Source organism: Sapajus apella, unplaced genomic scaffold (genome assembly GCF_009761245.1).
Source record: "Sapajus apella isolate SASKATOON/1434 unplaced genomic scaffold, GSC_monkey_1.0 scaffold16, whole genome shotgun sequence".
In the NCBI taxonomy this organism is placed as follows: Eukaryota; Metazoa; Chordata; class Mammalia; order Primates; family Cebidae; genus Sapajus; species Sapajus apella.
Window position 1 is genome coordinate 29,131,783 of NW_022436956.1, and position 16,684 is coordinate 29,148,466.

Below are 16,684 nucleotides of genomic sequence, written 5' to 3' on the forward strand. Positions count from 1 at the left end.
TGTTTTTAAATCTTGTGCATGAAAATCCTACTTTATACCAGAAGCATGTCAAGTTTTTGGCAGAATCTGATTAATTATTGTATCCTTGCATACATAAAAAGCACATTTAGTTGATAATCTATTGACTTAACTAGAAGTTGCTGATTTAAAAATATTTATACAGTATAATAAAATGGAAGAAGTTTTAATAAATGCATATTTTCCCTATTTGGTAACCCCATTAATTTCTCTTCTGTTCTTTTGGTGATGAAAATCATAAAATAATCAGCAGTTATATTGCATAGCTCTATTTCTTCTCTAGCTCTGCAGCACTGATGAATGGAAGAAAATTTTGACAGTTTTTTTTTTTTTAGCTCTCATTATCTTTTCCTTTCATGAAAGACAGTGGTACCAGAATATCCACACCATTCTCTTTTCTTTCATCCTCTGACTGTAAAATAAAATTATAGAACATTTTAGTAAACCTCTGAAATGAAAAAGATTTATTTTAAGATAAGTTTTTTTAACGTGAAAGTTTTTCAAAATAGAAATTAAACTTCAGGTTATTCCTCCAATTTATTGCCTTTTTTTCTTCTAAATATTTTCTATTCTGCTTATTAGTAATGAATCAGCAACATAATTTAACAATTTCCTCTAAAATAATATCACCGATACTGATATTATATCATATATAACAGCATATTATTTTTACTATGACAATATTTTCTTAATTCTTAGTCTGAATGAATACTTTTGGAAACTGCTCTGGTTTCAAATAGAAACTATGGAATTACCCAAGCCTGGAAACCATTTTCACTTTATGATTTAAAGTGGGAGCCAGGATAACTTGTTAGCTTATAGGTAGTATAAAGTTTCAGATCCATCACAGTTTTTGACAATTTGGAAATGCAGCTGGAATGCTGAGAGGTAGGGCTTTCTGGATGAGGAAGAATGAAGGTCTCACAAGTTGATGAATAGAATTTGGAAAAAGAAATCCATAGGTATCCCTAACAAAGATGTTGACTAAACTGTATATCAACCAGGCTATCCAAGGTTCTTCAATTTATTGCCTATTAATGAGAAGGAGTTGGAGTGGTGGTTGCTGACCAAGTAATAGGAAATAGGATCAAAGACAGCTGCCAATATAATGCCCTAGTTGTTGTTAACTCTATTTTGCACAGGAAACTTCCTTGACAATTTGCTGTTCAATCTCAGGACTACCCAGTTGTAAAAATTATTAGGAAGTTTCATTCTGTGTAGGCAGAGGTTTTTCCCTATCAGAAAACAGTTCCAAATTTGCACACTCTTGCTGAGTGGGAAAGGAGAGAAATATGTGACTTCTGAAACCAAATGAATTGTAAGAACTTAGTCCAATTTGCTTGGAAGATGAGAGAAGGATGCAATTCTTGTTAAAGGTGAATGTCAAAAGCAAGGCCATCTAAAGGTTTAGCTTCTTCTGCCGTCTATCATGACAAACCTGGATCCATTCATAGAAGACAACAAAATATTTAAGAATCATTTCACAGTGAATACTGGCCACTGTATGGAAGCTTTGGTCCTCTTGGATAGATGTCCCTGAGATACACAAGTTCCAACTGGAAACCATAGATGAGACACTGACTAGTTGTCAGGCTCTTACTGCCCTGGATTTGGTTTGTAATGCAGATGCAGGTGTCCTGTGGAGAATGGAAAATTGATCCAAAGAAGTCTATGAGTCTAATGGCTGCATAACTTGAAATGAAAACTGAGAGCAATGCCTTGTTTTCATGGCATAGAAGTCTTTTACCGCTGCAACCCCTCTCTCTTCACTCTACATCCCCTCTCTCCCATGCTACCCCAATTTCAGCTGCTGTAAGGAGAAAGATGTTTAGGGGCAGAGCTGAGAACAGCCTGTCCTCAAGGGGAACAGAAGGATATACACACATGTCTGAGTATGCTGGGAGGCAAGGGAATCAAATGTTTAAGGCTTGATTGGATATGGGGCCCACCAGACCATCTGGTCCTGCTTAGGAGAGGGGGCATTCAAATTCAACTGATGGGGTTTTAGATGGAATTCACCATGGAAAGGGAAGCGAAAGTGGTGCTATGAGTCAGCTTCTTTGGGCAAATTTAAGGTACTATTTTTGCGGCTTCCACTGCAGAATGTATAATTGGTATTATATGCCTGTACTAGGAATGTTCATAAATACCAGAAGGGATCTCCCAATTGAGAGGAGCCACAAATAGGCAGGTGTTAGTACCTTTAGTGTCCCACAATCCTAACAACCCCATAAGCTAAATGACCGTGACTGATGATTTTGCCGATTGGATCCTCTGGCAAAAGGAGGCAGCCTTCACTCAGAGGCACCCCTAAGGGGCCTGGAACTCTTTGCCTTCTAGTTACAGATACCAGGTACATGCATTTGTAAATTACTGGATTCTGGTTGAAACTGAATGTCTGATGCATAGAAGCCTTGTGGTCAGCCTAATATCTCTGTTTTGGGTTAAGTCAACTAGGACTCAATTGTGTTAAAAGACGAAAAAGCCCAGCAATTGTCAATTGTTAGATAGAAGTGTTTATTCAAGAACGTAGCCGGCCTGGACTGAGCAGTGTCTCAGCTTTAGGTAAAAAGGAGGCACTCCATTGCCTGAACCAAATCCCTGGCTCAGCAGGATGCCCAGTTGACAGCAGTTCCCTTAAATGCCTAGGCCTGGTTCAGTAACTGTTCAGCTGAGCTGAAGTCCACTGATGTCCCCTGGACTGCTGCAGCTGTACATATGCAGTGCCAGTCATGCAAAATCAAAAATGAATGTGGCCACTTGGCTCAGTAGGCAGAGCTCAAGGCTGTTCTCATAGTCTTGGCCAATACTCCTCTTGATGAATCTTGTTATAGTTTTACTGATTCTTGGGTGATTTCCATTGGCCTTGCTTTTTGGTTTTGAGATTTGGAAAACTAGAGACTGGAAGAGTAATGCTATCCATTTTCGAGACCATAAATCGGGTTAACAAATTGTGGCTGTTGATTGAAGTCTCTGAGTCGCTCACTTGCCTCAGTGACTAACAATGGAGAAAAGATCATTCTGTGATGAGACTGAATGGAATCAAAGTCTGATCAAGACTGTACCTCCTGGATGGCTACCATCGCTCCCTGGAGGCATCATTATACTGGCCATAGCAACACATCTGCCATTGTATACTGGGCACAAAATAAAAAGCCTTAAGTATCTCCAGCTGTAGATTATGTACCCCACAGATGGCTGTGGAGATATTTCCAAAATAAGGCTATTCTTGATTTCTTAGGAGGCCTTCCTGGAGGAGTAGCTGACTTGCTATTTATGTACATTCCGTTTTCAATTAGCAATAATCATGCCTCAGATAAACCTCACTGGCTATGATACTGCCACTGCGCAAAGCTATTTATGCACATTCTGTGAGGAAATTATTAGTTCCAGGGAGAACAATATATTGTACAAATATAATCATGTTGCTCTACATGGCTCAACTATAAATAATATTTAAATAGGCATAGAAATGGGAACACCAAATATTGTGATGGAACTCTATTGTGAATATTGGGGAAGCAACATGTATATGTGGGTGTGTTTTGTGATAGTGGAATAAGCTGTTGAGGAGCTAAATCTTCATCTTTCATATTAGGAACTCAGATATTGCCTACTAAAAAATTAAGAAATAGTCTATTTGAGAATAAGGAAGTATATACACCATAAGAAACAACTGTTTTACAGCTGAAAGTGATTGCCTTTGAGAGTGAGAATTGGGATGAGCAGGGGGTGGAAAAGGAGGCTGTGAGATATTCTTAAGGCTAATTAAACTGTTTGACTTTTAAAACTATATGCCTACTGTATTGGTCGGCTAAGGCTGCCATAACAAAACACCACAGCCTGGATGACTTAAACAGCAGAGATTTATTTTTCACAGTTCTGGAGATTAGAAATCCAAGATCAGGCTGTCAGCAGGTTTGGTGTTTTCTGGGACCTCTCCTCTCCTTGGCTAGCAGATGGCCACCTTCTCTCTGCATCCTCACATAGTCCTTCCTTTGTGCACACACACCGCTTGTGTCTCTGTGCGTCCAAATTTCCCTTGTATAAGGACATCAGTCAAATTGTATTAGAACCCACACTAATGGCTTCATTCTAACTTAATTTTATCTTTAAAGGATCATCTCTAAATACATATTCTGATGTACTGAGGGTTAGGGTTACAACATATGAATTTGAAAGGGGATACAATTCAGTCCATTAAACATTCATTAATTTCAATAATAAAAAAATCCTGTCTCAAAAACCTCCTTTAGATTTAAACCATGTAAAAGGCAATAGTTATCTGGGGCATCAAACTCCATTGTCAGCTTCAATTACAATATCCATAGATCATATTATATACTTTGTTCACTATGCCAAGACTTAGAAACATTTAATTTTAGATTTATTTATCATGTTTCAGATAAGATAGCAGTAACCACAATATCTTGGGAGAATGCCACACCACTCTTTTCATCAGTTGTATCCGTTTGATTCTGCAAAATGTCCTTTCCACCACCGACTTTCTTGAGTTCCCATCAGCAGTTCTTCAAGCCTCTTATCCATGGTTTTTTCCTGTTTCCTGCATTTTTTTCTTCTCTTTATGACTTAGTACCTTATTTTTTTCTACAAGAACCTAACAACAGAATTCTTGTTTGTTCTTGTAGAAGAAGTTGGATGTTTATGACAGGAGAAGAAAAAAAAGAAATCCACCTCTTTGATTGGTAAATAATGGCTTCTGTAATTCAAGCTGTGTTCCATAAGTGAAAACTAGCTCTGGTTAAATGCACTGGGGGACATACATGAATCTGCCAACAAATATTGTGATTCCAAATAAAGTTTTGTAAGAGGTAATATGAACCCTGCTTTATCACAATGTATTTGAGAAGATCCTGACAGAAATCCTGAACAAGATTAATAGGAAAATATGAAATGGGATTGAACTAAGAGAGTTAATATATTGCCTGGCACCACTATCATTCTAAAATAGCAGAAAACATTGGAAGAGCCTATAAATACATACTGAAAAGAACTCAGTGCTTACAACATGATAGAAGAAATGTTCAGAAGCATCAATTGTATTAAAGACAGCAGAAAGATAATAACCAAAAATACATTTAGTCAACATTTATCCATATTCAGTCCTTGCAAATAATTTCCTTGCAAATATTATACATGCCCATAAGAAAATCAACTTTTATTATATACTTTTTGTGACATATTGACCCCATCTTCTTTTTCCAGATGGTTTCACTTTCTTAACTGGAATTATAATATTATTATGTTAAGAAGATATTAACACATACCACAAAGATAATTAAATTTCAATTCACCATATTTTGTTTTATTTATTTATTTATTTATTTTTGAATTTTCCCATTTATTTATTTTATTGCATTTTAGGTTTTGGGGTACATGTGAAGAGCATGCAAGATTGTTGCATAGGTACACACGTGGTAGTGTGATTTGCTGCCTTCCTCCCCATCACCTACATCTGGCATCTCTCCCCTTGCCATCTCTCCCCAACTCCCCAACCCCCACCATGCCTCCCCTATTTCCCCCGAACTGACCCCAGTGTGTAGTGCTCCCCTCCCTGTGTCCATGTGTTCTCATTGTTCCACACCCGCCTATCAGTGAGAACATGCGGTGTTTGATCTTCTGCTCTTCTGTCAGTTTGCTGAGAATGATGGTTTCCAGGTTCAGCCATGCCCCTACAAAGGACACAAACTCATAGTTTTTGATGGCTGCATAATATTCCATGGTGTATATGTGCCACATTTTCCCTGTCTAGTCTATCATCGATGGGCACTTGGGTTGGTTCCAGGTCTTTGCTATTGTAAACAGTGCTGCAATGAACATTCATGTGCACGTGTCCTTATAGTAGAACGATTTATAATCCTTTGGATATATATCCAGTAATGGGATTGCTGGGTCAAATGGAATTTCTATTTCTAGGTCCTTGAGGAATCGCCACACTGTCTTCCACAATGGTTGAACTAATTTACACTCCCACCAACAGTGCAAAAGTGTTCCTATTTCTCCACATCCTCTCCAGCATCTGTTGTCTCCAGATTTTTTAATGATAGCCATTCTAACTGGCGTGAGATGGTATCTCAATGTAGTTTTGATTTGCAAATCTCTGGTGACCAGTGATGATGAGCATTTTTTCATATGTTTGTTGGCCTCATGTATGTCTTCTTTTGTAAAGTATCTGTTCATATCCTTTGCCCACTTTTGAATGGGCTTGTTAGTTTTTTTCTTGTAAATCTGTTTTAGTTCTTTGTAAATTCTGGATATCAGCCCTTTGTCAGATGGGTAAACTGCAAAAATTTTTTCCCATTCTGTTGGTTGCCGATTCACTCTAATGACTGTTCCTTTTGCCGTGCAGAAGCTGTGGAGTTTGATTAGGTCCGATTTGTCTATTTTGCCTTTTGTTGTCAATGCTTTTGGTGTTTTGGTCATGAAGTCCTTGCCTACACCTATGTCCTGAATGGTTTTGCCTAGATTTTCTTCTAGGGTTTTTATGGTGTTAGGTCTTATGTTTAAGTCTTTAATCCATCTGGAGTTAATTTTAGTGTAAGGTGTCAGGAAGGGGTCCAGTTTCTGCTTTCTGCACATGGCTAGGCAGTTTTCCCAACACCATTTATTAAACAGCAAATCCTTTCCCCATTGCTTGTTTTTGTCTGGTTTGTCAAAGATCAGATGGTTGTAGATATGTTGTGTTGCCTCCGAGACCTCTGTTCTGTTCCATTGGTCTATATCTCTGTTTTGATATCAGACCATGCTGTTCTGATCATTGTAGCCTTGTAGTATAGTTTGAAGTCTGGTAGTGTGATGCCTCCCGCTTTGTTCTTTTTGCTTAGAATTGACTTGGCTATGTGGGCTGTCTTTTGGTTCCATATGAGGTTTAAGGTGGTTTTTACCAGTTCTGTGAAGAAGGTCATTAGTAGCTTGATGGGGATAGCGTTGAATCTGTAAATTACTTTGGGCAGTATGGCCATTTTCATGATATTGATTCTTCCTAACCATGAACATGGAATGTTTCTCCATCTGTTTGTGTCCTCTCTTATTTCGTTGAGCAGTGGCTTGTAGTTCTCCTTGAAGAGGTCCTTTACATTCCTTGTTAGTTGTACTCCTAGGTATTTTATTCTCTTTGTGGCAATTGTGAATGGAAGTTTGTTCTTGATGTGGCTCTCTTTAAGTCTGTTATTGGTGTATAGGAATGTATGTGATTTTTGCACATTGATTTTGTATCCTGAGACTTTGCTGAAGTTGCTTATCAGTTTCAGGAGCTTTTTGGCTGAGACAATGGGGTCTTCTAGATATACAATCATGTTGTCTGCAAATAGAGACAATTTGACTTCCTCCTTTCCTATTTGAATACCCTTTATTTCTTTTTCTTGCCTGATTGCTCTGGCTAGAACTTTTAGTACTATATTGAATAGGAGTGGTGAGAGAGGGCATCCTTGTCTAGTGCCAGATTTCAAGGGGAATGCTTCCAGTTTTTGCCCATTCAGTATTATATTGGCTGTTGGTTTGTTGTAAATAGCTTTTATTATTTTGAGATACGTTCCGTCAATACCTAGCTTATTGAGGGTTTTTAGCATAAAGGGCTGTTGAATTTTGTCAAAGGCCTTCTTTGCATCTATTGAGATAATCATGTGGTTTTTGTCTTTGGTTCTGTTTATGTGTTGAATTACGTTTAATGACTTGCGTATGTTGAACCAGCCTTCCATCCCCGGGATGAAGCCGACTTGATCATGGTGGATAAGCTTTTTGATCTGCTGTTGCAATCAGCTTGCCAGTATTTTATTGAAGATTTTTGCATCTATGTTCGTCATGGATATTGGCCTGAAGTTTTCTTTTCTTGTTGAGTCTCTGCCGAGTTTTGGAATCAGGATGATGTTGGTCTCATAAAATGATTTGGGAAGAATTCCCTCTTTTTGGATTGTTTGGAATAGTTTCAGAAGGAATGGTACCAGTTCCTCTTTGTATGTCTGGTAAAATTCGGCTCTGAACCCGTCTGGACCTGGGCTTTTTTTGGGTGGTAAGGTCTTAGTTGCTGCCTTAACTTCAGACCTTGTTATGGGTCTGTTCAGGGTTTCGGCTTCTTCCTGGTTTAGGCTTGGGAGGAGGCAAGTGTCCAGGAATTTATCCATTTCTTCCAGGTTTACTAGTTTATGTGCATAGAGTTGTTTGTAATAATCTCTGATGATGGTTTGAATTTCTGTGGAATCTGTGGTGATATCCCCTTTATCGTTTTTTATTGCATCAATTTAGTTATTCTCTCTTTTCTTTTTTATTAATCTGGCTAGTGGTCTATTTTGTTGATCTTTTCAAAAAACCATCTCCTGGATTTATTGATTTTTTGAAGGGTTTTTTGTGTCTCTATCTCCTTCAGTTCTGCTCTGATCTTAGCTATTTCTTGTCTTCTGCTAGACTTTGAGTTTTTTTTATCTTGCTCCTCTCGGTCTTTCAATTTTGACGATAGGGTGTCAATTTTTGATCTCTCCTTGCTTCTCATGTGGGCACTTATTGCTATAAATTTTCCTCTAGAGACTGCTTTAAATGTGTCCCAGAGATTCTGGTATGTTGTGTCTTCATTTCGTTGGTTTCAAAGAACATCTTTATTTCTGTCTTCATTTCATTGTTTATCCAGTCAACATTCAAGAGCAAATTGTTCAGTTTCCATGAAGCTGTGCGGTTCTGGGTTAGTTTTTGAATTCTGAGTTCTAACTTGATTGCTGTGTGGTCTGAGAGACTGTTTGTTATGATTTCCATTCTTTTGCATTTGCTGAGGAGTGATTTACTCCCAATTATGTGGTCAATTTTAGAGTAGGTGTGATGTGGTGCTGAGAAGAATGTATATTCTGTGGATTTGGGGTGGAGAGTTCTGTAAATGTTTATTAGGTTTGCTTGGTCCAGGTCTGAGTTCAAGTCCTGGATATCCTTGTTAATTTTCTGTGTGGTTGGTCTGTCTAATATTGACAATGGGGTGTTAAAGTCTCCCACTATAATTGTGTGGGAGTCTAAGTCTCTATGTAAGTCATTAAAAACTTGCCTTATGTATCTGGGTGCTCCTGTATTGGGTGCGTATATATTTAGGATCGTTAGCTCTTCTTGTTGCATTGATCCTTTTACCATTATGTAATGTCCTTCTGTGTCTCTTTTGATCTTTGTAGCTTTAAAGTCTAATTTTTCAGAGATGAGAATTGCAACTCCTGCTTTTTTTTTGCTCTCCATTTGCTTGGTAAATCTTCCTCCATCCCTTTATTTTGAGCCTTTGTGTATCCTTGCATGTGAGATGGATACAGCATGCATGTATCCAGCATGTATCCTGGATACAGCACACCGATGGGTTTTGGCTTTTTATCCAATTTGCCAGTGTGTGTCTTTTGATCGGGACATTTAGTCCATTTACATTTAGGGTTAATATTGTTATGTGTGAATTTGATACTGCCATTTTGGTGCTAGCTGGCTGTTTTGCCCATTAGTTGATGCAGATTCTTCATTGTGTTCTCTTTACCATTTGGCATGTTTTTGGAGTGGTTAGTACTGGTTGTTACTTTATATGTGTAAAGCCTCTTTCAGGAGCTCTTGTAAAGCTGGCCTGGTGGTGACAAATTCTCTGAGTACTTGCATGTTCACAAAGGATTTTATTTTTCCTTCACTTAGGAAGCTTAGTTTGGCTGGATAGGAGATTCTGGGTTGAAAGTTCTTTTCTTTAAGGATGTTGAATATTGGTCCCCACTCTTTTCTGGCTTGTAGGGTTTCTGCCGAGAGATCTGCTGTGAGTCTGATGGGCTTCCCTTTGTGGGTAACCCAACCTTTCTCTCTGGCTGCCCTTAGTATTTTCTCCTTCATTTCAACCCTGGTGAATCTGACGATTATGTGCCTTGGGGTTGCTCTTCTTGATGAATATGTTTGTGGTGTTCTCTGTATTTCCTGGACTTGAATATTTGCCTGCCTTGCTAGGTTGGGGAAGTTTTCCTGGATAATATCCTGAAGAGTATTTTCCAGCTTGGATTCATTCTCTTCATCGCATTCAGGTACACCTATCAAACGTAGATTAGGCCTTTTCACATAGTCCCACATTTCTTGGAGACTTTGTTCATTCCTTTTTACCCTTTTTTCTCTATTCTTGCCTTCCCGTTTTATTTCATTGAGTTGATCTTCGACCTCTGATATCCTTTCTTCTGCTTGGTCAGTTCGACTGTTGATACTTGTGCATGCTTCACGAAGTTCTCGAATTGTGTTTTTCAGCTCCATCAATTCACTTATATTCTTTTCTATTTTGTCCATTCTCGTTAGCATTTCGTCAAATCTTTTTTCAAGGCTCTTAGTTTCTTTGCATTGGGTTAGAACGTGTTCTTTTGTTTCACAGAAGTTTCTTACTACCCACCTTCTGAAGTTTGATTCTGTCATTTCATCACACTCGTTCTCCCTCCAACCTTGTTCCCTTGCTGGTGAGGAGTTGTGATCCCTTGCAGGAGGAGAGGTGTTCTGGTTTTGGGTGTTTTCATCCTTTTTGCACTGGTTTCTTCCCATCTTTAAGGATTTATCTACCTGTCGTCTTTGTAGTTGCTGGCTTTCAGGTTGGGTCTCTGAGTGGACGTTCTGTTTGTTGATGATGAGGTTATTTCTGTTTCTTGGTTTTCCTTCTGACAGTCTGGCCCCTCTGCTGTAGGTCTGCTTAGGTCCACTCCAGGCCCTGCTTGCCTGGGGATCACCTGCAGCAGCTGCAGAACAGTAACAGTTGCTACCAGTTTTCTTCTTCTGCTATCTTTGTCCCGGAAGGATACTCGCCAAGTGTTGGTCTGATCTCTCCTTTATGAGGTGGTTCTTTGGATATACAGGGGTCAGGGAGCTGCTTGAGGAGATAGTCTGTTCTTTATAGGCGCTCAAATGCTGAGTTGTGAGCTCCGTTGTTCATTCAGAGCTGCTGGGCAGGTACGTTTAAGTCCGCTGCAGCAGAACTCATAAACCACTTTTTGTTCCCTGGTGCTCTGTCCCAGGGATTTAGGGCTTTATTTATGAGTTTCCATTATGCTGCTGCCTTCTTTTTTTTTCCTTCAGAGCTGCCCTGCCCAGCAAGGAGGCAGCCTAGTCACTGTCTGCCTGTAGAGGCTTTGCTGAGCTGCTGTGGGCTCTGCCCAGCTGCCGAGTGAACTTCCCTGCAGTCCTGTTTATATGGGTGTAGTTAGAACTGCTTCGGCAATGGTGGCCCGCCTCTGTTAAGGCAGAGTCTCTCTGTAGTGGCAGGTTGCCTTGGCAATAGCAGGCTTCCTCAGCAATGGCGGGTTGCCTTGGCAATGGTGGGCTGTCTCAGCATTGGCTGACTACCTCCGTAGTGGTGGGCTGCCTTGGTAATGGCGGACGCCCCTCCCCCACAGAGCTGGAATGTCTCGGGTTCAGCTGTGCTTGCTGTGAAACTCTCAATCCAGAGAGTTTCTGATTGCTGTTCTTTTGAGGGGGTGGGACCAGCCAAGCTCGATCGCCTGGCCCCCTGCCTCAGAGCCTTTTTTTTTTTTTTTTTTTTTTATGTTGGTGTTCTAGTCACCTGTTGAAGAGGCACTGGGATCTGTGTGTTTTCCCATGCGGTGACTCACTGCGCTGGCTTAAAGAGTGGCACTGAGATGCGTGGCGCTTTTTTTGCCCTGGAATCTACTCTCCTGGTTCCTTGTTCAGTCCCCTTTTTAAATAGATGAATGAGCAACTTCCCTGAGCACCCTACCATTCGTCAGACATTATGCCAGACATTATGCTAAGTGCTACAGACACATGAAGGTAATTAAAACAAGTTTCCATCCTAAGACTTTGCAACGTACTTGGTGACATTGACCTGCATAAGCATAAACATTTATAGTGAGTGTTTAACTTCCTCTCATTTCCCCCCTCATAATTCTGTAAAATCAAACTGAAAGAAAACAGAAAGGTCTTGAATAAAAGAGACTTCATGTTCTTTTACTCAAAGACCCACTCTGATTTCCTCTGGGATAATAGGCCTTGGGCAGCACTCATAGCTATATGTCTTCTGCCTGGCATTTAAACTTTATCTTGATTATTACTGCATATCAGTCATGAAATTATATTAATATTATTTGTCAAGTTCCTTATTACTCTCAAGAAGGAAAGATGCTACAGGAGTTAAAATAACCCTGTGTCTACAAAGGCATAGCCTGGCTTAAAGCTAAGCATTTCAGTTCCACTTATGCTTTAGGTATTACTGTCTCTTTGTAATGCAAATTGTTCCACAGCTGAAGGATTTTCCTGGTTCTGGGAACCTGTGTGGTGAGCACAGCTGAGACTAGCTCATCTTCAGTGTGCAATAGTTCTGCTGCATTATGTGGGAACCACAAAGCAGCAGCGAGATCAGCCTAAGTAGGTTTAATATAATAAGTTATGGTTTGTGCCAGCCACTGGCCTAATGTGTTGGGTGTGAGTGGGTATGAAGAATTTTTTTAGCATAAATTTTATGGAAAAATTATGAATAAGAAATGAAATTTACAGAATTCAAATAATGAAGACTCTCTGATATAGTTTGGATATTTATCCTTGCCCAAATCTCCTGTTGAATTGTAATTCCCACTGTTGCAGGTGGGGCCTGGTAGGAGGTATTAGGTCTTGGGCGTGGATTCCTCATGGCTAGGTGCTGTCTTTGCAATAAGCGAGTTCTCATATGATCTGGTTGTTGTTAAATGTGGCACCTCCTCCCCTACCCTCTCTGTCTTGCTCCTGCTTCTGCCATATGAGATACCAAGTCTCCCTTTGCCTTCCATCATAATTATAAGCTTCCTGAAGCCTTATAAGAAGCCAAGAAGATGCCAGCACTATGCTTCCTGTACAACTGTGAGCCAATTAAACATCTTTTCTTTATAGATTATCAAGTTTCAGTTATTTCTTTATAGCAATGCAAGGACTTAATAATCACTCCCACAATTTCTTCAGAGGGAACAATATTAACAAAATCAAATTGCTTCAATGCAATTTTTTGATTTTCCTTTGTTTTCTTATATTACTATTATTATTTTCTGAAACTATGTTCTAAAGTACAACATTGGAGTCTAAGCTTTTATCTTACCATTTTATTGAGGGTTGAAATGGAGTGAGCTTTCAGTTCTGGTTGTCTAAATATTCAGAGAAATTTCAAATTGAACAGAAGGTATGAGATTGAGGAAGAGAGGTCAGTAGTGAAGTCAATGGAGAACCAATTTAAACACAAGAACAGTAACAAAAGCTAATAAACGTTCAGCCCTCATATATCATCATGGAAATTTTTCCTCTTTTTTTCTATTCTTAACAGCCTGCTGATCAATTTTTGGTTTGGAAAATAGGACAAAGATTGCATATGGCATATGTAAATCAGCAAAAGCTATGTTTCAGATTGTGAAGTCTAAGTAAAATTTTAGTGACTTCTTCTGTTGTTCCTTAAAGAGCTATTACACTTATGACCCTGTCTCTAAAGAACTTAAAATTCAGTGAAATTAACAGATTGCTATAGACTATGAATCACCTACAGACAAAAATAAGAGATAAATGGCATAATAAATAATTAGAGATCAATGGAAATAATCAGAAAAAAATAATTCTGACAACATAGATGGACAACATGATGGATTTGGAGCATTTGACTTGGCAGTTGAAGGATGACGATTTTCATGTAGGAAAAATGGCAGAAAATTCACTTCATATGTAAGACTGAGAGAGAATTGCATATGAAAACTGCCCAGTGTGATGCCTGGCATGGGAAAGCCAGTCAATAAATTTATTTTTTTCCCTATGACCAAAGATGAAGGGGGTCCATGCCTGGCATGTTTAAGGAAGGGTTATTTAAAGAGCATGGGTGGAGCGAACAGTTTGTGAAGGAGTGATGGAAAGAGACAAGATGTCAATAGAAAAAGTTGTACTTTGAATCTAAAAATGGTTTCCTTAACCTACTACGTAGGTGGTCTTACTCTCTAGGCCTGAATTTCCTTATTTGTGAAAAGAGGATGATTTCAGTTTCCTAGGGATGAGGTAACAAAGTGCCACAAATTGAGTGTTTAAAACAACATAAATTTATTGTCTCACAGTTCTAGGGGCTAGAAATCTGAAATCTGCTCCCTCTGAAGGGCCATGCTCTCTCTGAAGCCTAGAGGGGAGTCTGCCTGCCTCTTCCTAGCTTCTGGTGATTTGCTGACAATCTGTCATTTTTTGGCTTGGAGCAGCACAACTTCAACCTCTGCCTTTGTTGTGACATGGTGTTCTTCTTGTTTATCTCCATCTTCATATAACCATCTTCTTGTAAAGACGCTAGTCATACTGGGTTAGGGGTCCATCCTGCTCCAGGATGACTTCATCTTAAGTCATCTTCAATGACTCTACATCCAAATAAGTTCATGTTCTGAGGTAATGAGGGTGAGAATTTCAACATATCATTTTTTAGGGGGACACAATTCAATGCATATCAGGGATAGTCATATCTATTTATTTCATTGTGTTGCTGAGAGGTTTAAATGTAATAATGTATGATAATGTATGCAAATTATAAAGTTAAACTTTTCACACAATTTTATCTACCCTTACCCCCGACCCAGGAGAGTTTCATGTGCCTATCATCCCTCAGAAAGTAGAGAAACTCCCACAAATGTTATATTTGAACTATGAATATGAAATATAATTATTCTTCAACTGAGTTTTTGGTGCACTGTCAATTATACCTAAGATTGTATTTTTCAGTAAGAAAGTATACTTTTCTGATTGCTTGTAAAGATGCAATTAATGAGAGTTAAAATTAATTGAGTGCATGTTATGTGCTGAGTACTGTTATGAGGGATTTATGAGAATTAATTGTCACCAAAATAGACTTATGATCATTCTTATTTTGGCAGATGAAGAAATGGAGGTACAGAAATATTAACTGCCTTAAAAAAGGTCATATAAATAATAAGAGTTAGAGCCAGGATCCAAAATCAGATAGTATGGTATTAGACCACAGGTTCTCAAATTCTGCCCTATATGTCTTTCAATCAGAGCATGCACATAAATAAGTAAAGAGCCATTTCCACTTTCTACCCTTAGTTGCCCTAGTTCTTGAAATCATAAATGTTTCACCATGCCTCAAAGGACAAATTATATACTAAAATAAACTGACAGAGTGCAAAACCAAATGGATGCTTTTTCGGTCCTTAATCCGCGTACATTGGAAAGGTGAAGAGAAAAATGGTTTCCATTGTCCTGATTTCCTTGTCTAAAATCTGTGGTCATGAAATTTAACCTAATTCATATAGCTTGATTTTGTTACACACACATAAAAAATTAAATTAAAAACAAGGGATTATTTAAATTTTAAAAGATATGACTTCTAAAATCCCAAATCAAACTGGTAGCAATTTTGAGGCCTACATTAAATTTATCTTAGCATCATGGAGTAAAGGTGACTTATGTCTGGCTATCAGCTCAAGCCCTTCTGTGCCTGCCTTTTCTGTCCTGCTCCTTGCCCTTTGGCCGTTTGGTTCCTATTATGCCCTCTTCAGTGCACAGGAAGGGAAGATGTCAGTATGTGAAAGTTGTATTTATCATGTAATTGCTCTAGGCAGGCATTTTATGCTCTAAGGTGACAAAAGCTTTATTCAGAGTATGTTTGTGAGCATTGCAGGAATGGTATCCATCTGAATTATCTGTCACTACTATTATATGTAGTAAAATATTAATTGAACAGTTGGAGAAAAATAACATAGGAAGCAAGCAAGATGATTTATTCTTTACCTGTGAGTATTAGTGGTTATAATGGATGGAATTATCACTAGCCAGACATGCAGGTATTTTGCTGTGTAGTAGGTTCCCCAGGCCACTCTCTGACTTTAAAAACATATATAATAGTGAAGTAGAATTAATCTCTACCCTGAGCAACAGACCTGCACTTCTAACACTATATGGGATATGTGCATGTGAGGGTGACACAGGCAAGTTCTAACTCTTTAGTCTTCAAACCAAACATTGCCTTTTTCTAACCAACACTTGGGACTCAATTTATGCATTCTGGGGATCTCCTGTGCCTGTCTTCTCTTCTACACCTATAATTTGCTATCTAATCCTTGAAAAATCTTTAGCTGTCTATTTTAGTTTGTTCACTTTTTATGACCCAAACTGTATTTTTAGCAATGTTGATTCTCCTTTGTATTTCTAATTCCACATTTATTTCTGTTTATCTTTCTTCTTACACTACTTTCCTGAGTTCTATTCCAGAGCATTTATATATCTACTCTGTGTTCTTGCTTTGTGTAGGTGCTTGCTTTAATAAATTAAAATACTTGCCATACTTTCCACTGGATTCAATTTTTGGTGCATGTTCTTTGGCTGTTTTTAATTGTGCTTATAGATTTCTATGTTGTAATAATATGGTTTCCCATTTACACTGATCTTGACTACTAGAAATATATTCCTTTTGTTGATATGTAGGATTAATTAGAAGGCACAGGTAGGCAAGAAATACTCTATAAATATAACTTACTAGTGATATTCTATAATATATTCAAAATACACATCTTACAAGAATCCACTGAATTTACAGAAAATATTGGTAAGTATTTTGAAATGGAATTTATCCTATCATTTATAACTATCACTGTGAGATTTATTGAAAATTTAAAAGGTCCTCTTTACATGACCATGTTTGGAAATGTATGATAAGCCTGACACATCT

General features: G+C 38.4%; 1 protein-coding gene and 1 pseudogene across 10 annotated transcripts in view; both read right to left on the bottom strand.

Annotated features, from left to right (window-relative positions):
• The window catches only part of GRIA4 (glutamate ionotropic receptor AMPA type subunit 4), a 382,079-nt gene that overhangs the window by 154,803 nt on the left and 210,592 nt on the right, over nucleotides 1-16,684 (bottom strand). The gene's annotated exons all lie outside the window — the stretch shown is intronic.
• On the bottom strand, nucleotides 3,206-3,374 carry LOC116556481 (annotated as a pseudogene).